Source organism: Oncorhynchus mykiss, unplaced genomic scaffold (assembly GCF_013265735.2).
Source record: "Oncorhynchus mykiss isolate Arlee unplaced genomic scaffold, USDA_OmykA_1.1 un_scaffold_305, whole genome shotgun sequence".
Taxonomy (NCBI): domain Eukaryota; kingdom Metazoa; phylum Chordata; class Actinopteri; order Salmoniformes; family Salmonidae; genus Oncorhynchus; species Oncorhynchus mykiss.
The window spans coordinates 78,752-101,480 of record NW_023493754.1 but is presented as its reverse complement, the minus strand read 5'-3'; the positions used below and the strand labels follow the sequence as shown (position 1 = coordinate 101,480).

Below are 22,729 nucleotides of genomic sequence, written 5' to 3'. Positions count from 1 at the left end.
GACCACTCTCTGGAATGAGGAGACCCTCACGAACATGGTGGTATTCTCAATTTTTCTCTACATCCCCCACAAGTGTCAGGAGACTCGTCTGAAGTCACAACCGTCTATGTTGCCAAGTTCTGTTTGTAGAATCCAAAATCTTGGGCTACAAACTAATGTGACCCCACTTGTCGCAATGTTCTCCGTTTTGCCCTACGTTCCCAACAAGTGTCACGGGACTAATCTGAAGGTAACCTGTAGTGATTAAAATGATAGATTTTTCAACCAGGGACCTCTCGCAACCTAAGCCATAATCATACACCTAAACCGTGAAAGTGAATTATCACGTTCCACCAAAATGACGGTCAAATTATGAGTCGATGTCTCAATGTTGCTACTGAGCTGCACATAGCATTGGTGGTATAGTGGTGAGCATAGTTGCCTTCCAAGCAGTTGACTCGGGTTTGATTCCCGGCCAATGCAGAGCCTGAGGAATTCATTTGTTTTAGGGGCTGGATGTCATTTCAAGTGTATTACATTTGAATCATTATCCTTGTACTTGGAAGTCAGAATTGCTCCTACATTCTGCAGGTTATCTAAAATAATAAATGTTGTGCGACGTTGAACCAACAAGTGCATATCAAAATAGATTTGCAGTCCTATCGCCAAAACCATTCAGCCACCTTGTCCTGCGCCCAAGAGGTGATAGTCGGCATTCCGACAAGATCTGCCTGTCTGAGATTGTTCAAGGATCTGCAAAAGGGCTCATCCGGGATTTGAACCCGGGACCTCTCGCACCCTAAGCGAGAATCATACCCCTAGACCAACGAGCCTTACGCAAAAAGTTATTTTTTTGCTTTCTGCAGCAATGACAGTGAAGATATCGATTGACGTGTCCATGGTGCTTGGAACGATTGAACATCATGTGAGTGTTTTGTGCTTTACTTGTGAGCATAACAGTCTTCCAAAATCTTGACCATGCTTCAGTTCAAATCTTCTGTAGTTCATCTGCTGTGTCTTTCACATTCTGTCTTGTTCAGTCGCGACAGCAAAATGATGACGAGTTTTTACAAATTAATAAAGTGCCAAATGAGATCAATTCATTTTTTTAAAAACAAATGAAAAAATAAGACTTCCAAAAGAATGGAACTCATTTATTTTGAGTCAAATGAGACCATGAGACAATACCTATAATCGGTCTTCTCACAAAAACATCTCTAGCTTCCGAACCGTTTGACCTACAAATTCATATGACCACTCTCTGGAATGAGGAGACCCTCACGAACATGGTGGTATTCTCAATTTTTCTCTACATCCCCCACAAGTGTCAGGAGACTCGTCTGAAGTCACAACCGTCTATGTTGCCAAGTTCTGTTTGTAGAATCCAAAATCTTGGGCTACAAACTAATGTGACCCCACTTGTCGCAATGTTCTCCGTTTTGCCCTACGTTCCCAACAAGTGTCACGGGACTAATCTGAAGGTAACCTGTAGTGATTAAAATGATAGATTTTTCAACCAGGGACCTCTCGCAACCTAAGCCATAATCATACACCTAAACCGTGAAAGTGAATTATCACTTTCCACCAAAATGACGGTCAAATTATGAGTCGATGTCTCAATGTTGCTACTGAGCTGGACATAGCATTGGTGGTATAGTGGTGAGCATAGTTGCCTTCCAAGCAGTTGACTCGGGTTTGATTCCCGGCCAATGCAGAGCCTGAGGAATTCATTTGTTTTAGGGGCTGGATGTCATTTCAAGTGTATTACATTTGAATCATTATCCTTGTACTTGGAAGTCAGAATTGCTCCTACATTCTGCAGGTTATCTAAAATAATAAATGTTGTGCGACGTTGAACCAACAAGTGCATATCAAAATAGATTTGCAGTCCTATCGCCAAAACCATTCAGCCACCTTGTCCTGCGCCCAAGAGGTGATAGTCGGCATTCCGACAAGATCTGCCTGTCTGAGATTGTTCAAGGATCTGCAAAAGGGCTCATCCGGGATTTGAACCCGGGACCTCTCGCACCCTAAGCGAGAATCATACCCCTAGACCAACGAGCCTTACGCAAAAAGTTATTTTTTTGCTTTCTGCAGCAATGACAGTGAAGATATCGATTGACGTGTCCATGGTGCTTGGAACGATTGAACATCATGTGAGTGTTTTGTGCTTTACTTGTGAGCATAACAGTCTTCCAAAATCTTGACCATGCTTCAGTTCAAATCTTCTGTAGTTCATCTGCTGTGTCTTTCACATTCTGTCTTGTTCAGTCGCGACAGCAAAATGATGACGAGTTTTTACAAATTAATAAAGTGCAAAATGAGATCAATTCATTTTTTTAAAAACAAATGAAAAAATAAGACTTCCAAAAGAATGGAACTCATTTATTTTGAGTCAAATGAGACCATGAGACAATACCTATAATCGGTCTTCTCACAAAAACATCTCTAGCTTCCGAACCGTTTGACCTACAAATTCATATGACCACTCTCTGGAATGAGGAGACCCTCACGAACATGGTGGTATTCTCAATTTTTCTCTACATCCCCCACAAGTGTCAGGAGACTCGTCTGAAGTCACAACCGTCTATGTTGCCAAGTTCTGTTTGTAGAATCCAAAATCTTGGGCTACAAACTAATGTGACCCCACTTGTCGCAATGTTCTCCGTTTTGCCCTACGTTCCCAACAAGTGTCACGGGACTAATCTGAAGGTAACCTGTAGTGATTAAAATGATAGATTTTTCAACCAGGGACCTCTCGCAACCTAAGCCATAATCATACACCTAAACCGTGAAAGTGAATTATCACTTTCCACCAAAATGACGGTCAAATTATGAGTCGATGTCTCAATGTTGCTACTGAGCTGGACATAGCATTGGTGGTATAGTGGTGAGCATAGTTGCCTTCCAAGCAGTTGACTCGGGTTTGATTCCCGGCCAATGCAGAGCCTGAGGAATTCATTTGTTTTAGGGGCTGGATGTCATTTCAAGTGTATTACATTTGAATCATTATCCTTGTACTTGGAAGTCAGAATTGCTCCTACATTCTGCAGGTTATCTAAAATAATAAATGTTGTGCGACGTTGAACCAACAAGTGCATATCAAAATAGATTTGCAGTCCTATCGCCAAAACCATTCAGCCACCTTGTCCTGCGCCCAAGAGGTGATAGTCGGCATTCCGACAAGATCTGCCTGTCTGAGATTGTTCAAGGATCTGCAAAAGGGCTCATCCGGGATTTGAACCCGGGACCTCTCGCACCCTAAGCGAGAATCATACCCCTAGACCAACGAGCCTTACGCAAAAAGTTATTTTTTTGCTTTCTGCAGCAATGACAGTGAAGATATCGATTGACGTGTCCATGGTGCTTGGAACGATTGAACATCATGTGAGTGTTTTGTGCTTTACTTGTGAGCATAACAGTCTTCCAAAATCTTGACCATGCTTCAGTTCAAATCTTCTGTAGTTCATCTGCTGTGTCTTTCACATTCTGTCTTGTTCAGTCGCGACAGCAAAATGATGACGAGTTTTTACAAATTAATAAAGTGCAAAATGAGATCAATTCATTTTTTTAAAAACAAATGAAAAAATAAGACTTCCAAAAGAATGGAACTCATTTATTTTGAGTCAAATGAGACCATGAGACAATACCTATAATCGGTCTTCTCACAAAAACATCTCTAGCTTCCGAACCGTTTGACCTACAAATTCATATGACCACTCTCTGGAATGAGGAGACCCTCACGAACATGGTGGTATTCTCAATTTTTCTCTACATCCCCCACAAGTGTCAGGAGACTCGTCTGAAGTCACAACCGTCTATGTTGCCAAGTTCTGTTTGTAGAATCCAAAATCTTGGGCTACAAACTAATGTGACCCCACTTGTCGCAATGTTCTCCGTTTTGCCCTACGTTCCCAACAAGTGTCACGGGACTAATCTGAAGGTAACCTGTAGTGATTAAAATGATAGATTTTTCAACCAGGGACCTCTCGCAACCTAAGCCATAATCATACACCTAAACCGTGAAAGTGAATTATCACTTTCCACCAAAATGACGGTCAAATTATGAGTCGATGTCTCAATGTTGCTACTGAGCTGGACATAGCATTGGTGGTATAGTGGTGAGCATAGTTGCCTTCCAAGCAGTTGACTCGGGTTTGATTCCCGGCCAATGCAGAGCCTGAGGAATTCATTTGTTTTAGGGGCTGGATGTCATTTCAAGTGTATTACATTTGAATCATTATCCTTGTACTTGGAAGTCAGAATTGCTCCTACATTCTGCAGGTTATCTAAAATAATAAATGTTGTGCGACGTTGAACCAACAAGTGCATATCAAAATAGATTTGCAGTCCTATCGCCAAAACCATTCAGCCACCTTGTCCTGCGCCCAAGAGGTGATAGTCGGCATTCCGACAAGATCTGCCTGTCTGAGATTGTTCAAGGATCTGCAAAAGGGCTCATCCGGGATTTGAACCCGGGACCTCTCGCACCCTAAGCGAGAATCATACCCCTAGACCAACGAGCCTTACGCAAAAAGTTATTTTTTTGCTTTCTGCAGCAATGACAGTGAAGATATCGATTGACGTGTCCATGGTGCTTGGAACGATTGAACATCATGTGAGTGTTTTGTGCTTTACTTGTGAGCATAACAGTCTTCCAAAATCTTGACCATGCTTCAGTTCAAATCTTCTGTAGTTCATCTGCTGTGTCTTTCACATTCTGTCTTGTTCAGTCGCGACAGCAAAATGATGACGAGTTTTTACAAATTAATAAAGTGCAAAATGAGATCAATTCATTTTTTTAAAAACAAATGAAAAAATAAGACTTCCAAAAGAATGGAACTCATTTATTTTGAGTCAAATGAGACCATGAGACAATACCTATAATCGGTCTTCTCACAAAAACATCTCTAGCTTCCGAACCGTTTGACCTACAAATTCATATGACCACTCTCTGGAATGAGGAGACCCTCACGAACATGGTGGTATTCTCAATTTTTCTCTACATCCCCCACAAGTGTCAGGAGACTCGTCTGAAGTCACAACCGTCTATGTTGCCAAGTTCTGTTTGTAGAATCCAAAATCTTGGGCTACAAACTAATGTGACCCCACTTGTCGCAATGTTCTCCGTTTTGCCCTACGTTCCCAACAAGTGTCACGGGACTAATCTGAAGGTAACCTGTAGTGATTAAAATGATAGATTTTTCAACCAGGGACCTCTCGCAACCTAAGCCATAATCATACACCTAAACCGTGAAAGTGAATTATCACTTTCCACCAAAATGACGGTCAAATTATGAGTCGATGTCTCAATGTTGCTACTGAGCTGGACATAGCATTGGTGGTATAGTGGTGAGCATAGTTGCCTTCCAAGCAGTTGACTCGGGTTTGATTCCCGGCCAATGCAGAGCCTGAGGAATTCATTTGTTTTAGGGGCTGGATGTCATTTCAAGTGTATTACATTTGAATCATTATCCTTGTACTTGGAAGTCAGAATTGCTCCTACATTCTGCAGGTTATCTAAAATAATAAATGTTGTGCGACGTTGAACCAACAAGTGCATATCAAAATAGATTTGCAGTCCTATCGCCAAAACCATTCAGCCACCTTGTCCTGCGCCCAAGAGGTGATAGTCGGCATTCCGACAAGATCTGCCTGTCTGAGATTGTTCAAGGATCTGCAAAAGGGCTCATCCGGGATTTGAACCCGGGACCTCTCGCACCCTAAGCGAGAATCATACCCCTAGACCAACGAGCCTTACGCAAAAAGTTATTTTTTTGCTTTCTGCAGCAATGACAGTGAAGATATCGATTGACGTGTCCATGGTGCTTGGAACGATTGAACATCATGTGAGTGTTTTGTGCTTTACTTGTGAGCATAACAGTCTTCCAAAATCTTGACCATGCTTCAGTTCAAATCTTCTGTAGTTCATCTGCTGTGTCTTTCACATTCTGTCTTGTTCAGTCGCGACAGCAAAATGATGACGAGTTTTTACAAATTAATAAAGTGCAAAATGAGATCAATTCATTTTTTTAAAAACAAATGAAAAAATAAGACTTCCAAAAGAATGGAACTCATTTATTTTGAGTCAAATGAGACCATGAGACAATACCTATAATCGGTCTTCTCACAAAAACATCTCTAGCTTCCGAACCGTTTGACCTACAAATTCATATGACCACTCTCTGGAATGAGGAGACCCTCACGAACATGGTGGTATTCTCAATTTTTCTCTACATCCCCCACAAGTGTCAGGAGACTCGTCTGAAGTCACAACCATCTATGTTGCCAAGTTCTGTTTGTAGAATCCAAAATCTTGGGCTACAAACTAATGTGACCCCACTTGTCGCAATGTTCTCCGTTTTGCCCTACGTTCCCAACAAGTGTCACGGGACTAATCTGAAGGTAACCTGTAGTGATTAAAATGATAGATTTTTCAACCAGGGACCTCTCGCAACCTAAGCCATAATCATACACCTAAACCGTGAAAGTGAATTATCACTTTCCACCAAAATGACGGTCAAATTATGAGTCGATGTCTCAATGTTGCTACTGACCTGCACATAGCATTGGTGGTATAGTGGTGAGCATAGCTACCTTCCAAGCAGTTGACCCGGGTTCGATTCCCGGCCAATGCAGAGCCTGAGGAATTCATTTGTTTTAGGGGCTGGATGTCATTTCAAGTGTATTACATTTGAATCATTATCCTTGTACTTGGAAGTCAGAATTGCTCCTACATTCTGCAGGTTATCTAAAATAATAAATGTTGTGCGACGTTGAACCAACAAGTGCATATCAAAATAGATTTGCAGTCCTATCGCCAAAACCATTCAGCCACCTTGTCCTGCGCCCAAGAGGTGATAGTCGGCATTCCGACAAGATCTGCCTGTCTGAGATTGTTCAAGGATCTGCAAAAGGGCTCATCCGGGATTTGAACCCGGGACCTCTCGCACCCTAAGCGAGAATCATACCCCTAGACCAACGAGCCTTACGCAAAAAGTTATTTTTTTGCTTTCTGCAGCAATGACAGTGAAGATATCGATTGACGTGTCCATGGTGCTTGGAACGATTGAACATCATGTGAGTGTTTTGTGCTTTACTTGTGAGCATAACAGTCTTCCAAAATCTTGACCATGCTTCAGTTCAAATCTTCTGTAGTTCATCTGCTGTGTCTTTCACATTCTGTCTTGTTCAGTCGCGACAGCAAAATGATGACGAGTTTTTACAAATTAATAAAGTGCAAAATGAGATCAATTCATTTTTTTAAAAACAAATGAAAAAATAAGACTTCCAAAAGAATGGAACTCATTTATTTTGAGTCAAATGAGACCATGAGACAATACCTATAATCGGTCTTCTCACAAAAACATCTCTAGCTTCCGAACCGTTTGACCTACAAATTCATATGACCACTCTCTGGAATGAGGAGACCCTCACGAACATGGTGGTATTCTCAATTTTTCTCTACATCCCCCACAAGTGTCAGGAGACTCGTCTGAAGTCACAACCGTCTATGTTGCCAAGTTCTGTTTGTAGAATCCAAAATCTTGGGCTACAAACTAATGTGACCCCACTTGTCGCAATGTTCTCCGTTTTGCCCTACGTTCCCAACAAGTGTCACGGGACTAATCTGAAGGTAACCTGTAGTGATTAAAATGATAGATTTTTCAACCAGGGACCTCTCGCAACCTAAGCCATAATCATACACCTAAACCGTGAAAGTGAATTATCACTTTCCACCAAAATGACGGTCAAATTATGAGTCGATGTCTCAATGTTGCTACTGAGCTGCACATAGCATTGGTGGTATAGTGGTGAGCATAGTTGCCTTCCAAGCAGTTGACTCGGGTTTGATTCCCGGCCAATGCAGAGCCTGAGGAATTCATTTGTTTTAGGGGCTGGATGTCATTTCAAGTGTATTACATTTGAATCATTATCCTTGTACTTGGAAGTCAGAATTGCTCCTACATTCTGCAGGTTATCTAAAATAATAAATGTTGTGCGACGTTGAACCAACAAGTGCATATCAAAATAGATTTGCAGTCCTATCGCCAAAACCATTCAGCCACCTTGTCCTGCGCCCAAGAGGTGATAGTCGGCATTCCGACAAGATCTGCCTGTCTGAGATTGTTCAAGGATCTGCAAAAGGGCTCATCCGGGATTTGAACCCGGGACCTCTCGCACCCTAAGCGAGAATCATACCCCTAGACCAACGAGCCTTACGCAAAAAGTTATTTTTTTGCTTTCTGCAGCAATGACAGTGAAGATATCGATTGACGTGTCCATGGTGCTTGGAACGATTGAACATCATGTGAGTGTTTTGTGCTTTACTTGTGAGCATAACAGTCTTCCAAAATCTTGACCATGCTTCAGTTCAAATCTTCTGTAGTTCATCTGCTGTGTCTTTCACATTCTGTCTTGTTCAGTCGCGACAGCAAAATGATGACGAGTTTTTACAAATTAATAAAGTGCAAAATGAGATCAATTCATTTTTTTAAAAACAAATGAAAAAATAAGACTTCCAAAAGAATGGAACTCATTTATTTTGAGTCAAATGAGACCATGAGACAATACCTATAATCGGTCTTCTCACAAAAACATCTCTAGCTTCCGAACCGTTTGACCTACAAATTCATATGACCACTCTCTGGAATGAGGAGACCCTCACGAACATGGTGGTATTCTCAATTTTTCTCTACATCCCCCACAAGTGTCAGGAGACTCGTCTGAAGTCACAACCGTCTATGTTGCCAAGTTCTGTTTGTAGAATCCAAAATCTTGGGCTACAAACTAATGTGACCCCACTTGTCGCAATGTTCTCCGTTTTGCCCTACGTTCCCAACAAGTGTCACGGGACTAATCTGAAGGTAACCTGTAGTGATTAAAATGATAGATTTTTCAACCAGGGACCTCTCGCAACCTAAGCCATAATCATACACCTAAACCGTGAAAGTGAATTATCACTTTCCACCAAAATGACGGTCAAATTATGAGTCGATGTCTCAATGTTGCTACTGAGCTGCACATAGCATTGGTGGTATAGTGGTGAGCATAGTTGCCTTCCAAGCAGTTGACTCGGGTTTGATTCCCGGCCAATGCAGAGCCTGAGGAATTCATTTGTTTTAGGGGCTGGATGTCATTTCAAGTGTATTACATTTGAATCATTATCCTTGTACTTGGAAGTCAGAATTGCTCCTACATTCTGCAGGTTATCTAAAATAATAAATGTTGTGCGACGTTGAACCAACAAGTGCATATCAAAATAGATTTGCAGTCCTATCGCCAAAACCATTCAGCCACCTTGTCCTGCGCCCAAGAGGTGATAGTCGGCATTCCGACAAGATCTGCCTGTCTGAGATTGTTCAAGGATCTGCAAAAGGGCTCATCCGGGATTTGAACCCGGGACCTCTCGCACCCTAAGCGAGAATCATACCCCTAGACCAACGAGCCTTACGCAAAAAGTTATTTTTTGCTTTCTGCAGCAATGACAGTGAAGATATCGATTGACGTGTCCATGGTGCTTGGAACGATTGAACATCATGTGAGTGTTTTGTGCTTTACTTGTGAGCATAACAGTCTTCCAAAATCTTGACCATGCTTCAGTTCAAATCTTCTGTAGTTCATCTGCTGTGTCTTTCACATTCTGTCTTGTTCAGTCGCGACAGCAAAATGATGACGAGTTTTTACAAATTAATAAAGTGCAAAATGAGATCAATTCATTTTTTTAAAAACAAATGAAAAAATAAGACTTCCAAAAGAATGGAACTCATTTATTTTGAGTCAAATGAGACCATGAGACAATACCTATAATCGGTCTTCTCACAAAAACATCTCTAGCTTCCGAACCGTTTGACCTACAAATTCATATGACCACTCTCTGGAATGAGGAGACCCTCACGAACATGGTGGTATTCTCAATTTTTCTCTACATCCCCCACAAGTGTCAGGAGACTCGTCTGAAGTCACAACCGTCTATGTTGCCAAGTTCTGTTTGTAGAATCCAAAATCTTGGGCTACAAACTAATGTGACCCCACTTGTCGCAATGTTCTCCGTTTTGCCCTACGTTCCCAACAAGTGTCACGGGACTAATCTGAAGGTAACCTGTAGTGATTAAAATGATAGATTTTTCAACCAGGGACCTCTCGCAACCTAAGCCATAATCATACACCTAAACCGTGAAAGTGAATTATCACTTTCCACCAAAATGACGGTCAAATTATGAGTCGATGTCTCAATGTTGCTACTGAGCTGCACATAGCATTGGTGGTATAGTGGTGAGCATAGTTGCTTTCCAAGCAGTTGACTCGGGTTTGATTCCCGGCCAATGCAGAGCCTGAGGAATTCATTTGTTTTAGGGGCTGGATGTCATTTCAAGTGTATTACATTTGAATCATTATCCTTGTACTTGGAAGTCAGAATTGCTCCTACATTCTGCAGGTTATCTAAAATAATAAATGTTGTGCGACGTTGAACCAACAAGTGCATATCAAAATAGATTTGCAGTCCTATCGCCAAAACCATTCAGCCACCTTGTCCTGCGCCCAAGAGGTGATAGTCGGCATTCCGACAAGATCTGCCTGTCTGAGATTGTTCAAGGATCTGCAAAAGGGCTCATCCGGGATTTGAACCCGGGACCTCTCGCACCCTAAGCGAGAATCATACCCCTAGACCAACGAGCCTTACGCAAAAAGTTATTTTTTTGCTTTCTGCAGCAATGACAGTGAAGATATCGATTGACGTGTCCATGGTGCTTGGAACGATTGAACATCATGTGAGTGTTTTGTGCTTTACTTGTGAGCATAACAGTCTTCCAAAATCTTGACCATGCTTCAGTTCAAATCTTCTGTAGTTCATCTGCTGTGTCTTTCACATTCTGTCTTGTTCAGTCGCGACAGCAAAATGATGACGAGTTTTTACAAATTAATAAAGTGCAAAATGAGATCAATTCATTTTTTTAAAAACAAATGAAAAAATAAGACTTCCAAAAGAATGGAACTCATTTATTTTGAGTCAAATGAGACCATGAGACAATACCTATAATCGGTCTTCTCACAAAAACATCTCTAGCTTCCGAACCGTTTGACCTACAAATTCATATGACCACTCTCTGGAATGAGGAGACCCTCACGAACATGGTGGTATTCTCAATTTTTCTCTACATCCCCCACAAGTGTCAGGAGACTCGTCTGAAGTCACAACCATCTATGTTGCCAAGTTCTGTTTGTAGAATCCAAAATCTTGGGCTACAAACTAATGTGACCCCACTTGTCGCAATGTTCTCCGTTTTGCCCTACGTTCCCAACAAGTGTCACGGGACTAATCTGAAGGTAACCTGTAGTGATTAAAATGATAGATTTTTCAACCAGGGACCTCTCGCAACCTAAGCCATAATCATACACCTAAACCGTGAAAGTGAATTATCACTTTCCACCAAAATGACGGTCAAATTATGAGTCGATGTCTCAATGTTGCTACTGAGCTGCACATAGCATTGGTGGTATAGTGGTGAGCATAGTTGCTTTCCAAGCAGTTGACTCGGGTTTGATTCCCGGCCAATGCAGAGCCTGAGGAATTCATTTGTTTTAGGGGCTGGATGTCATTTCAAGTGTATTACATTTGAATCATTATCCTTGTACTTGGAAGTCAGAATTGCTCCTACATTCTGCAGGTTATCTAAAATAATAAATGTTGTGCGACGTTGAACCAACAAGTGCATATCAAAATAGATTTGCAGTCCTATCGCCAAAACCATTCAGCCACCTTGTCCTGCGCCCAAGAGGTGATAGTCGGCATTCCGACAAGATCTGCCTGTCTGAGATTGTTCAAGGATCTGCAAAAGGGCTCATCCGGGATTTGAACCCGGGACCTCTCGCACCCTAAGCGAGAATCATACCCCTAGACCAACGAGCCTTACGCAAAAAGTTATTTTTTTGCTTTCTGCAGCAATGACAGTGAAGATATCGATTGACGTGTCCATGGTGCTTGGAACGATTGAACATCATGTGAGTGTTTTGTGCTTTACTTGTGAGCATAACAGTCTTCCAAAATCTTGACCATGCTTCAGTTCAAATCTTCTGTAGTTCATCTGCTGTGTCTTTCACATTCTGTCTTGTTCAGTCGCGACAGCAAAATGATGACGAGTTTTTACAAATTAATAAAGTGCAAAATGAGATCAATTCATTTTTTTAAAAACAAATGAAAAAATAAGACTTCCAAAAGAATGGAACTCATTTATTTTGAGTCAAATGAGACCATGAGACAATACCTATAATCGGTCTTCTCACAAAAACATCTCTAGCTTCCGAACCGTTTGACCTACAAATTCATATGACCACTCTCTGGAATGAGGAGACCCTCACGAACATGGTGGTATTCTCAATTTTTCTCTACATCCCCCACAAGTGTCAGGAGACTCGTCTGAAGTCACAACCATCTATGTTGCCAAGTTCTGTTTGTAGAATCCAAAATCTTGGGCTACAAACTAATGTGACCCCACTTGTCGCAATGTTCTCCGTTTTGCCCTACGTTCCCAACAAGTGTCACGGGACTAATCTGAAGGTAACCTGTAGTGATTAAAATGATAGATTTTTCAACCAGGGACCTCTCGCAACCTAAGCCATAATCATACACCTAAACCGTGAAAGTGAATTATCACTTTCCACCAAAATGACGGTCAAATTATGAGTCGATGTCTCAATGTTGCTACTGAGCTGCACATAGCATTGGTGGTATAGTGGTGAGCATAGCTACCTTCCAAGCAGTTGACCCGGGTTCGATTCCCGGCCAATGCAGAGCCTGAGGAATTCATTTGTTTTAGGGGCTGGATGTCATTTCAAGTGTATTACATTTGAATCATTATCCTTGTACTTGGAAGTCAGAATTGCTCCTACATTCTGCAGGTTATCTAAAATAATAAATGTTGTGCGACGTTGAACCAACAAGTGCATATCAAAATAGATTTGCAGTCCTATCGCCAAAACCATTCAGCCACCTTGTCCTGCGCCCAAGAGGTGATAGTCGGCATTCCGACAAGATCTGCCTGTCTGAGATTGTTCAAGGATCTGCAAAAGGGCTCATCCGGGATTTGAACCCGGGACCTCTCGCACCCTAAGCGAGAATCATACCCCTAGACCAACGAGCCTTACGCAAAAAGTTATTTTTTTGCTTTCTGCAGCAATGACAGTGAAGATATCGATTGACGTGTCCATGGTGCTTGGAACGATTGAACATCATGTGAGTGTTTTGTGCTTTACTTGTGAGCATAACAGTCTTCCAAAATCTTGACCATGCTTCAGTTCAAATCTTCTGTAGTTCATCTGCTGTGTCTTTCACATTCTGTCTTGTTCAGTCGCGACAGCAAAATGATGACGAGTTTTTACAAATTAATAAAGTGCAAAATGAGATCAATTCATTTTTTTAAAAACAAATGAAAAAATAAGACTTCCAAAAGAATGGAACTCATTTATTTTGAGTCAAATGAGACCATGAGACAATACCTATAATCGGTCTTCTCACAAAAACATCTCTAGCTTCCGAACCGTTTGACCTACAAATTCATATGACCACTCTCTGGAATGAGGAGACCCTCACGAACATGGTGGTATTCTCAATTTTTCTCTACATCCCCCACAAGTGTCAGGAGACTCGTCTGAAGTCACAACCGTCTATGTTGCCAAGTTCTGTTTGTAGAATCCAAAATCTTGGGCTACAAACTAATGTGACCCCACTTGTCGCAATGTTCTCCGTTTTGCCCTACGTTCCCAACAAGTGTCACGGGACTAATCTGAAGGTAACCTGTAGTGATTAAAATGATAGATTTTTCAACCAGGGACCTCTCGCAACCTAAGCCATAATCATACACCTAAACCGTGAAAGTGAATTATCACTTTCCACCAAAATGACGGTCAAATTATGAGTCGATGTCTCAATGTTGCTACTGAGCTGCACATAGCATTGGTGGTATAGTGGTGAGCATAGTTGCTTTCCAAGCAGTTGACTCGGGTTTGATTCCCGGCCAATGCAGAGCCTGAGGAATTCATTTGTTTTAGGGGCTGGATGTCATTTCAAGTGTATTACATTTGAATCATTATCCTTGTACTTGGAAGTCAGAATTGCTCCTACATTCTGCAGGTTATCTAAAATAATAAATGTTGTGCGACGTTGAACCAACAAGTGCATATCAAAATAGATTTGCAGTCCTATCGCCAAAACCATTCAGCCACCTTGTCCTGCGCCCAAGAGGTGATAGTCGGCATTCCGACAAGATCTGCCTGTCTGAGATTGTTCAAGGATCTGCAAAAGGGCTCATCCGGGATTTGAACCCGGGACCTCTCGCACCCTAAGCGAGAATCATACCCCTAGACCAACGAGCCTTACGCAAAAAGTTATTTTTTTGCTTTCTGCAGCAATGACAGTGAAGATATCGATTGACGTGTCCATGGTGCTTGGAACGATTGAACATCATGTGAGTGTTTTGTGCTTTACTTGTGAGCATAACAGTCTTCCAAAATCTTGACCATGCTTCAGTTCAAATCTTCTGTAGTTCATCTGCTGTGTCTTTCACATTCTGTCTTGTTCAGTCGCGACAGCAAAATGATGACGAGTTTTTACAAATTAATAAAGTGCAAAATGAGATCAATTCATTTTTTTAAAAACAAATGAAAAAATAAGACTTCCAAAAGAATGGAACTCATTTATTTTGAGTCAAATGAGACCATGAGACAATACCTATAATCGGTCTTCTCACAAAAACATCTCTAGCTTCCGAACCGTTTGACCTACAAATTCATATGACCACTCTCTGGAATGAGGAGACCCTCACGAACATGGTGGTATTCTCAATTTTTCTCTACATCCCCCACAAGTGTCAGGAGACTCGTCTGAAGTCACAACCGTCTATGTTGCCAAGTTCTGTTTGTAGAATCCAAAATCTTGGGCTACAAACTAATGTGACCCCACTTGTCGCAATGTTCTCCGTTTTGCCCTACGTTCCCAACAAGTGTCACGGGACTAATCTGAAGGTAACCTGTAGTGATTAAAATGATAGATTTTTCAACCAGGGACCTCTCGCAACCTAAGCCATAATCATACACCTAAACCGTGAAAGTGAATTATCACTTTCCACCAAAATGACGGTCAAATTATGAGTCGATGTCTCAATGTTGCTACTGAGCTGCACATAGCATTGGTGGTATAGTGGTGAGCATAGTTGCTTTCCAAGCAGTTGACTCGGGTTTGATTCCCGGCCAATGCAGAGCCTGAGGAATTCATTTGTTTTAGGGGCTGGATGTCATTTCAAGTGTATTACATTTGAATCATTATCCTTGTACTTGGAAGTCAGAATTGCTCCTACATTCTGCAGGTTATCTAAAATAATAAATGTTGTGCGACGTTGAACCAACAAGTGCATATCAAAATAGATTTGCAGTCCTATCGCCAAAACCATTCAGCCACCTTGTCCTGCGCCCAAGAGGTGATAGTCGGCATTCCGACAAGATCTGCCTGTCTGAGATTGTTCAAGGATCTGCAAAAGGGCTCATCCGGGATTTGAACCCGGGACCTCTCGCACCCTAAGCGAGAATCATACCCCTAGACCAACGAGCCTTACGCAAAAAGTTATTTTTTTGCTTTCTGCAGCAATGACAGTGAAGATATCGATTGACGTGTCCATGGTGCTTGGAACGATTGAACATCATGTGAGTGTTTTGTGCTTTACTTGTGAGCATAACAGTCTTCCAAAATCTTGACCATGCTTCAGTTCAAATCTTCTGTAGTTCATCTGCTGTGTCTTTCACATTCTGTCTTGTTCAGTCGCGACAGCAAAATGATGACGAGTTTTTACAAATTAATAAAGTGCAAAATGAGATCAATTCATTTTTTTAAAAACAAATGAAAAAATAAGACTTCCAAAAGAATGGAACTCATTTATTTTGAGTCAAATGAGACCATGAGACAATACCTATAATCGGTCTTCTCACAAAAACATCTCTAGCTTCCGAACCGTTTGACCTACAAATTCATATGACCACTCTCTGGAATGAGGAGACCCTCACGAACATGGTGGTATTCTCAATTTTTCTCTACATCCCCCACAAGTGTCAGGAGACTCGTCTGAAGTCACAACCATCTATGTTGCCAAGTTCTGTTTGTAGAATCCAAAATCTTGGGCTACAAACTAATGTGACCCCACTTGTCGCAATGTTCTCCGTTTTGCCCTACGTTCCCAACAAGTGTCACGGGACTAATCTGAAGGTAACCTGTAGTGATTAAAATGATAGATTTTTCAACCAGGGACCTCTCGCAACCTAAGCCATAATCATACACCTAAACCGTGAAAGTGAATTATCACTTTCCACCAAAATGACGGTCAAATTATGAGTCGATGTCTCAATGTTGCTACTGAGCTGCACATAGCATTGGTGGTATAGTGGTGAGCATAGCTACCTTCCAAGCAGTTGACCCGGGTTCGATTCCCGGCCAATGCAGAGCCTGAGGAATTCATTTGTTTTAGGGGCTGGATGTCATTTCAAGTGTATTACATTTGAATCATTATCCTTGTACTTGGAAGTCAGAATTGCTCCTACATTCTGCAGGTTATCTAAAATAATAAATGTTGTGCGACGTTGAACCAACAAGTGCATATCAAAATAGATTTGCAGTCCTATCGCCAAAACCATTCAGCCACCTTGTCCTGCGCCCAAGAGGTGATAGTCGGCATTCCGACAAGATCTGCCTGTCTGAGATTGTTCAAGGATCTGCAAAAGGGCTCATCCGGGATTTGAACCCGGGACCTCTCGCACCCTAAGCGAGAATCATACCCCTAGACCAACGAGCCTTACGCAAAAAGTTATTTTTTTGCTTTCTGCAGCAATGACAGTGAAGATATCGATTGACGTGTCCATGGTGCTTGGAACGATTGAACATCATGTGAGTGTTTTGTGCTTTACTTGTGAGCATAACAGTCTTCCAAAATCTTGACCATGCTTCAGTTCAAATCTTCTGTAGTTCATCTGCTGTGTCTTTCACATTCTGTCTTGTTCAGTCGCGACAGCAAAATGATGACGAGTTTTTACAAATTAATAAAGTGCAAAATGAGATCAATTCATTTTTTTAAAAACAAATGAAAAAATAAGACTTCCAAAAGAATGGAACTCATTTATTTTGAGTCAAATGAGACCATGAGACAATACCTATAATCGGTCTTCTCACAAAAACATCTCTAGCTTCCGAACCGTTTGACCTACAAATTCATATGACCACTCTCTGGAATGAGGAGACCCTCACGAACATGGTGGTATTCTCAATTTTTCTCTACATCCCCCACAAGTGTCAGGAGACTCGTCTGAAGTCACAACCATCTATGTTGCCAAGTTCTGTTTGTAGAATCCAAAATCTTGGGCTACAAACTAATGTGACCCCACTTGTCGCAATGTTCTCCGTTTTGCCCTACGTTCCCAACAAGTGTCACGGGACTAATCTGAAGGTAACCTGTAGTGATTAAAATGATAGATTTTTCAACCAGGGACCTCTCGCAACCTAAGCCATAATCATACACCTAAACCGTGAAAGTGAATTATCACTTTCCACCAAAATGACGGTCAAATTATGAGTCGATGTCTCAATGTTGCTACTGAGCTGCACATAGCATTGGTGGTATAGTGGTGAGCATAGCTACCTTCCAAGCAGTTGACCCGGGTTCGATTCCCGGCCAATGCAGAGCCTGAGGAATTCATTTGTTTTAGGGGCTGGATGTCATTTCAAGTGTATTACATTTGAATCATTATCCTTGTACTTGGAAGTCAGAATTGCTCCTACATTCTGCAGGTTATCTAAAATAATAAATGTTGTGCGACGTTGAACCAACAAGTGCATATCAAAATAGATTTGCAGTCCTATCGCCAAAACCATTCAGCCACCTTGTCCTGCGCCCAAGAGGTGATAGTCGGCATTCCGACAAGATCTGCCTGTCTGAGATTGTTCAAGGATCTGCAAAAGGGCTCATCCGGGATTTGAACCCGGGACCTCTCGCACCCTAAGCGAGAATCATACCCCTAGACCAACGAGCCTTACGCAAAAAGTTATTTTTTTGCTTTCTGCAGCAATGACAGTGAAGATATCGATTGACGTGTCCATGGTGCTTGGAACGATTGAACATCATGTGAGTGTTTTGTGCTTTACTTGTGAGCATAACAGTCTTCCAAAATCTTGACCATGCTTCAGTTCAAATCTTCTGTAGTTCATCTGCTGTGTCTTTCACATTCTGTCTTGTTCAGTCGCGACAGCAAAATGATGACGAGTTTTTACAAATTAATAAAGTGCAAAATGAGATCAATTCATTTTTTTAAAAACAAATGAAAAAATAAGACTTCCAAAAGAATGGAACTCATTTATTTTGAGTCAAATGAGACCATGAGACAATACCTATAATCGGTCTTCTCACAAAAACATCTCTAGCTTCCGAACCGTTTGACCTACAAATTCATATGACCACTCTCTGGAATGAGGAGACCCTCACGAACATGGTGGTATTCTCAATTTTTCTCTACATCCCCCACAAGTGTCAGGAGACTCGTCTGAAGTCACAACCGTCTATGTTGCCAAGTTCTGTTTGTAGAATCCAAAATCTTGGGCTACAAACTAATGTGACCCCACTTGTCGCAATGTTCTCCGTTTTGCCCTACGTTCCCAACAAGTGTCACGGGACTAATCTGAAGGTAACCTGTAGTGATTAAAATGATAGATTTTTCAACCAGGGACCTCTCGCAACCTAAGCCATAATCATACACCTAAACCGTGAAAGTGAATTATCACTTTCCACCAAAATGACGGTCAAATTATGAGTCGATGTCTCAATGTTGCTACTGAGCTGCACATAGCATTGGTGGTATAGTGGTGAGCATAGTTGCTTTCCAAGCAGTTGACTCGGGTTTGATTCCCGGCCAATGCAGAGCCTGAGGAATTCATTTGTTTTAGGGGCTGGATGTCATTTCAAGTGTATTACATTTGAATCATTATCCTTGTACTTGGAAGTCAGAATTGCTCCTACATTCTGCAGGTTATCTAAAATAATAAATGTTGTGCGACGTTGAACCAACAAGTGCATATCAAAATAGATTTGCAGTCCTATCGCCAAAACCATTCAGCCACCTTGTCCTGCGCCCAAGAGGTGATAGTCGGCATTCCGACAAGATCTGCCTGTCTGAGATTGTTCAAGGATCTGCAAAAGGGCTCATCCGGGATTTGAACCCGGGACCTCTCGCACCCTAAGCGAGAATCATACCCCTAGACCAACGAGCCTTACGCAAAAAGTTATTTTTTTGCTTTCTGCAGCAATGACAGTGAAGATATCGATTGACGTGTCCATGGTGCTTGGAACGATTGAACATCATGTGAGTGTTTTGTGCTTTACTTGTGAGCATAACAGTCTTCCAAAATCTTGACCATGCTTCAGTTCAAATCTTCTGTAGTTCATCTGCTGTGTCTTTCACATTCTGTCTTGTTCAGTCGCGACAGCAAAATGATGACGAGTTTTTACAAATTAATAAAGTGCAAAATGAGATCAATTCATTTTTTTAAAAACAAATGAAAAAATAAGACTTCCAAAAGAATGGAACTCATTTATTTTGAGTCAAATGAGACCATGAGACAATACCTATAATCGGTCTTCTCACAAAAACATCTCTAGCTTCCGAACCGTTTGACCTACAAATTCATATGACCACTCTCTGGAATGAGGAGACCCTCACGAACATGGTGGTATTCTCAATTTTTCTCTACATCCCCCACAAGTGTCAGGAGACTCGTCTGAAGTCACAACCATCTATGTTGCCAAGTTCTGTTTGTAGAATCCAAAATCTTGGGCTACAAACTAATGTGACCCCACTTGTCGCAATGTTCTCCGTTTTGCCCTACGTTCCCAACAAGTGTCACGGGACTAATCTGAAGGTAACCTGTAGTGATTAAAATGATAGATTTTTCAACCAGGGACCTCTCGCAACCTAAGCCATAATCATACACCTAAACCGTGAAAGTGAATTATCACTTTCCACCAAAATGACGGTCAAATTATGAGTCGATGTCTCAATGTTGCTACTGAGCTACACATAGCATTGGTGGTATAGTGGTGAGCATAGCTACCTTCCAAGCAGTTGACCCGGGTTCGATTCCCGGCCAATGCAGAGCCTGAGGAATTCATTTGTTTTAGGGGCTGGATGTCATTTCAAGTGTATTACATTTGAATCATTATCCTTGTACTTGGAAGTCAGAATTGCTCCTACATTCTGCAGGTTATCTAAAATAATAAATGTTGTGCGACGTTGAACCAACAAGTGCATATCAAAATAGATTTGCAGTCCTATCGCCAAAACCATTCAGCCACCTTGTCCTGCGCCCAAGAGGTGATAGTCGGCATTCCGACAAGATCTGCCTGTCTGAGATTGTTCAAGGATCTGCAAAAGGGCTCATCCGGGATTTGAACCCGGGACCTCTCGCACCCTAAGCGAGAATCATACCCCTAGACCAACGAGCCTTACGCAAAAAGTTATTTTTTTGCTTTCTGCAGCAATGACAGTGAAGATATCGATTGACGTGTCCATGGTGCTTGGAACGATTGAACATCATGTGAGTGTTTTGTGCTTTACTTGTGAGCATAACAGTCTTCCAAAATCTTGACCATGCTTCAGTTCAAATCTTCTGTAGTTCATCTGCTGTGTCTTTCACATTCTGTCTTGTTCAGTCGCGACAGCAAAATGATGACGAGTTTTTACAAATTAATAAAGTGCAAAATGAGATCAATTCATTTTTTTAAAAACAAATGAAAAAATAAGACTTCCAAAAGAATGGAACTCATTTATTTTGAGTCAAATGAGACCATGAGACAATACCTATAATCGGTCTTCTCACAAAAACATCTCTAGCTTCCGAACCGTTTGACCTACAAATTCATATGACCACTCTCTGGAATGAGGAGACCCTCACGAACATGGTGGTATTCTCAATTTTTCTCTACATCCCCCACAAGTGTCAGGAGACTCGTCTGAAGTCACAACCATCTATGTTGCCAAGTTCTGTTTGTAGAATCCAAAATCTTGGGCTACAAACTAATGTGACCCCACTTGTCGCAATGTTCTCCGTTTTGCCCTACGTTCCCAACAAGTGTCACGGGACTAATCTGAAGGTAACCTGTAGTGATTAAAATGATAGATTTTTCAACCAGGGACCTCTCGCAACCTAAGCCATAATCATACACCTAAACCGTGAAAGTGAATTATCACTTTCCACCAAAATGACGGTCAAATTATGAGTCGATGTCTCAATGTTGCTACTGAGCTGCACATAGCATTGGTGGTATAGTGGTGAGCATAGCTACCTTCCAAGCAGTTGACCCGGGTTCGATTCCCGGCCAATGCAGAGCCTGAGGAATTCATTTGTTTTAGGGGCTGGATGTCATTTCAAGTGTATTACATTTGAATCATTATCCTTGTACTTGGAAGTCAGAATTGCTCCTACATTCTGCAGGTTATCTAAAATAATAAATGTTGTGCGACGTTGAACCAACAAGTGCATATCAAAATAGATTTGCAGTCCTATCGCCAAAACCATTCAGCCACCTTGTCCTGCGCCCAAGAGGTGATAGTCGGCATTCCGACAAGATCTGCCTGTCTGAGATTGTTCAAGGATCTGCAAAAGGGCTCATCCGGGATTTGAACCCGGGACCTCTCGCACCCTAAGCGAGAATCATACCCCTAGACCAACGAGCCTTACGCAAAAAGTTATTTTTTTGCTTTCTGCAGCAATGACAGTGAAGATATCGATTGACGTGTCCATGGTGCTTGGAACGATTGAACATCATGTGAGTGTTTTGTGCTTTACTTGTGAGCATAACAGTCTTCCAAAATCTTGACCATGCTTCAGTTCAAATCTTCTGTAGTTCATCTGCTGTGTCTTTCACATTCTGTCTTGTTCAGTCGCGACAGCAAAATGATGACGAGTTTTTACAAATTAATAAAGTGCAAAATGAGATCAATTCATTTTTTTAAAAACAAATGAAAAAATAAGACTTCCAAAAGAATGGAACTCATTTATTTTGAGTCAAATGACGCAAAGGTACGTGAATCAAAGTCAATTAATTTTGAAAATACCCATTCAAATAGATCCGTTTTCAACTAGAGAGATTAAGACTCGGCGTATCCGTCTCAATCCTCCACAACTGCTTATGTTAACCCACCATATCTGCAGTGAAAGATGGTGGACCTAGATCGGTTTTTGTCAAACCATGAGACAATACCTATAATCGGTCTTCTCACAAAAACATCTCTAGCTTCCGAACCGTTTGACCTACAAATTCATATGACCACTCTCTGGAATGAGGAGACCCTCACGAACACGGTGGTATTCTCAATTTTTCTCTACATCCCCCACAAGTGTCAGGAGACTCGTCTGAAGTCACAAGCGTCTATGTGCCAAGTTCTGTTTGTAGAATCCAAAATCTTGGGCTACAAACTAATGTGACCCCACTTGTCGCAATGTTCTCCGTTTTGCCCTACGTTCCCAACAAGTGTCACGGGACTAATCTGAAGGTAACCTGTAGTGATTAAAATGATAGATTTTTCAACCAGGGACCTCTCGCAACCTAAGCCATAATCATACACCTAAACCGTGAAAGTGAATTATCACTTTCCACCAAAATGACGGTCAAATTATGAGTCGATGTCTCAATGTTGCTACTGAGCTGCACATAGCATTGGTGGT

At 41.6% G+C, this 22,729-nt stretch overlaps 24 non-coding genes across 24 annotated transcripts; 6 read left to right on the top strand and 18 right to left on the bottom strand.

The window, feature by feature from the left end:
- Positions 1–740: 740 nt before the first annotated feature.
- On the bottom strand, positions 741–812 carry trnap-agg. Its single transcript has one exon. It is a non-coding gene; the product is annotated as a tRNA-Pro (tRNA).
- Positions 813–1,971: 1,159 nt separating this feature from the next.
- On the bottom strand, positions 1,972–2,043 carry trnap-agg. The gene has a single exon. It is a non-coding gene; the product is annotated as a tRNA-Pro (tRNA).
- A 1,159-nt stretch (positions 2,044–3,202) lies between these two features.
- Positions 3,203–3,274, bottom strand: trnap-agg. The gene has a single exon. It is a non-coding gene; the product is annotated as a tRNA-Pro (tRNA).
- A 1,159-nt stretch (positions 3,275–4,433) lies between these two features.
- trnap-agg lies at positions 4,434–4,505 on the bottom strand. Its single transcript has one exon. It is a non-coding gene; the product is annotated as a tRNA-Pro (tRNA).
- A 1,159-nt stretch (positions 4,506–5,664) lies between these two features.
- trnap-agg lies at positions 5,665–5,736 on the bottom strand. The gene has a single exon. It is a non-coding gene; the product is annotated as a tRNA-Pro (tRNA).
- Positions 5,737–6,545: 809 nt separating this feature from the next.
- Positions 6,546–6,617, top strand: trnag-ucc. The gene has a single exon. It is a non-coding gene; the product is annotated as a tRNA-Gly (tRNA).
- Positions 6,618–6,895: 278 nt separating this feature from the next.
- Positions 6,896–6,967, bottom strand: trnap-agg. Its single transcript has one exon. It is a non-coding gene; the product is annotated as a tRNA-Pro (tRNA).
- Positions 6,968–8,126: 1,159 nt separating this feature from the next.
- trnap-agg lies at positions 8,127–8,198 on the bottom strand. Its single transcript has one exon. It is a non-coding gene; the product is annotated as a tRNA-Pro (tRNA).
- Positions 8,199–9,357: 1,159 nt separating this feature from the next.
- Positions 9,358–9,429, bottom strand: trnap-agg. Its single transcript has one exon. It is a non-coding gene; the product is annotated as a tRNA-Pro (tRNA).
- Positions 9,430–10,587: 1,158 nt separating this feature from the next.
- On the bottom strand, positions 10,588–10,659 carry trnap-agg. Its single transcript has one exon. It is a non-coding gene; the product is annotated as a tRNA-Pro (tRNA).
- Positions 10,660–11,818: 1,159 nt separating this feature from the next.
- On the bottom strand, positions 11,819–11,890 carry trnap-agg. Its single transcript has one exon. It is a non-coding gene; the product is annotated as a tRNA-Pro (tRNA).
- Positions 11,891–12,699: 809 nt separating this feature from the next.
- Positions 12,700–12,771, top strand: trnag-ucc. The gene has a single exon. It is a non-coding gene; the product is annotated as a tRNA-Gly (tRNA).
- A 278-nt stretch (positions 12,772–13,049) lies between these two features.
- trnap-agg lies at positions 13,050–13,121 on the bottom strand. The gene has a single exon. It is a non-coding gene; the product is annotated as a tRNA-Pro (tRNA).
- Positions 13,122–14,280: 1,159 nt separating this feature from the next.
- On the bottom strand, positions 14,281–14,352 carry trnap-agg. Its single transcript has one exon. It is a non-coding gene; the product is annotated as a tRNA-Pro (tRNA).
- Positions 14,353–15,511: 1,159 nt separating this feature from the next.
- On the bottom strand, positions 15,512–15,583 carry trnap-agg. Its single transcript has one exon. It is a non-coding gene; the product is annotated as a tRNA-Pro (tRNA).
- An 809-nt stretch (positions 15,584–16,392) lies between these two features.
- Positions 16,393–16,464, top strand: trnag-ucc. Its single transcript has one exon. It is a non-coding gene; the product is annotated as a tRNA-Gly (tRNA).
- Positions 16,465–16,742: 278 nt separating this feature from the next.
- On the bottom strand, positions 16,743–16,814 carry trnap-agg. The gene has a single exon. It is a non-coding gene; the product is annotated as a tRNA-Pro (tRNA).
- An 809-nt stretch (positions 16,815–17,623) lies between these two features.
- Positions 17,624–17,695, top strand: trnag-ucc. Its single transcript has one exon. It is a non-coding gene; the product is annotated as a tRNA-Gly (tRNA).
- Positions 17,696–17,973: 278 nt separating this feature from the next.
- Positions 17,974–18,045, bottom strand: trnap-agg. The gene has a single exon. It is a non-coding gene; the product is annotated as a tRNA-Pro (tRNA).
- Positions 18,046–19,204: 1,159 nt separating this feature from the next.
- Positions 19,205–19,276, bottom strand: trnap-agg. The gene has a single exon. It is a non-coding gene; the product is annotated as a tRNA-Pro (tRNA).
- Positions 19,277–20,085: 809 nt separating this feature from the next.
- On the top strand, positions 20,086–20,157 carry trnag-ucc. Its single transcript has one exon. It is a non-coding gene; the product is annotated as a tRNA-Gly (tRNA).
- A 278-nt stretch (positions 20,158–20,435) lies between these two features.
- On the bottom strand, positions 20,436–20,507 carry trnap-agg. The gene has a single exon. It is a non-coding gene; the product is annotated as a tRNA-Pro (tRNA).
- An 809-nt stretch (positions 20,508–21,316) lies between these two features.
- trnag-ucc lies at positions 21,317–21,388 on the top strand. The gene has a single exon. It is a non-coding gene; the product is annotated as a tRNA-Gly (tRNA).
- Positions 21,389–21,666: 278 nt separating this feature from the next.
- trnap-agg lies at positions 21,667–21,738 on the bottom strand. Its single transcript has one exon. It is a non-coding gene; the product is annotated as a tRNA-Pro (tRNA).
- Positions 21,739–22,729: the final 991 nt, after the last annotated feature.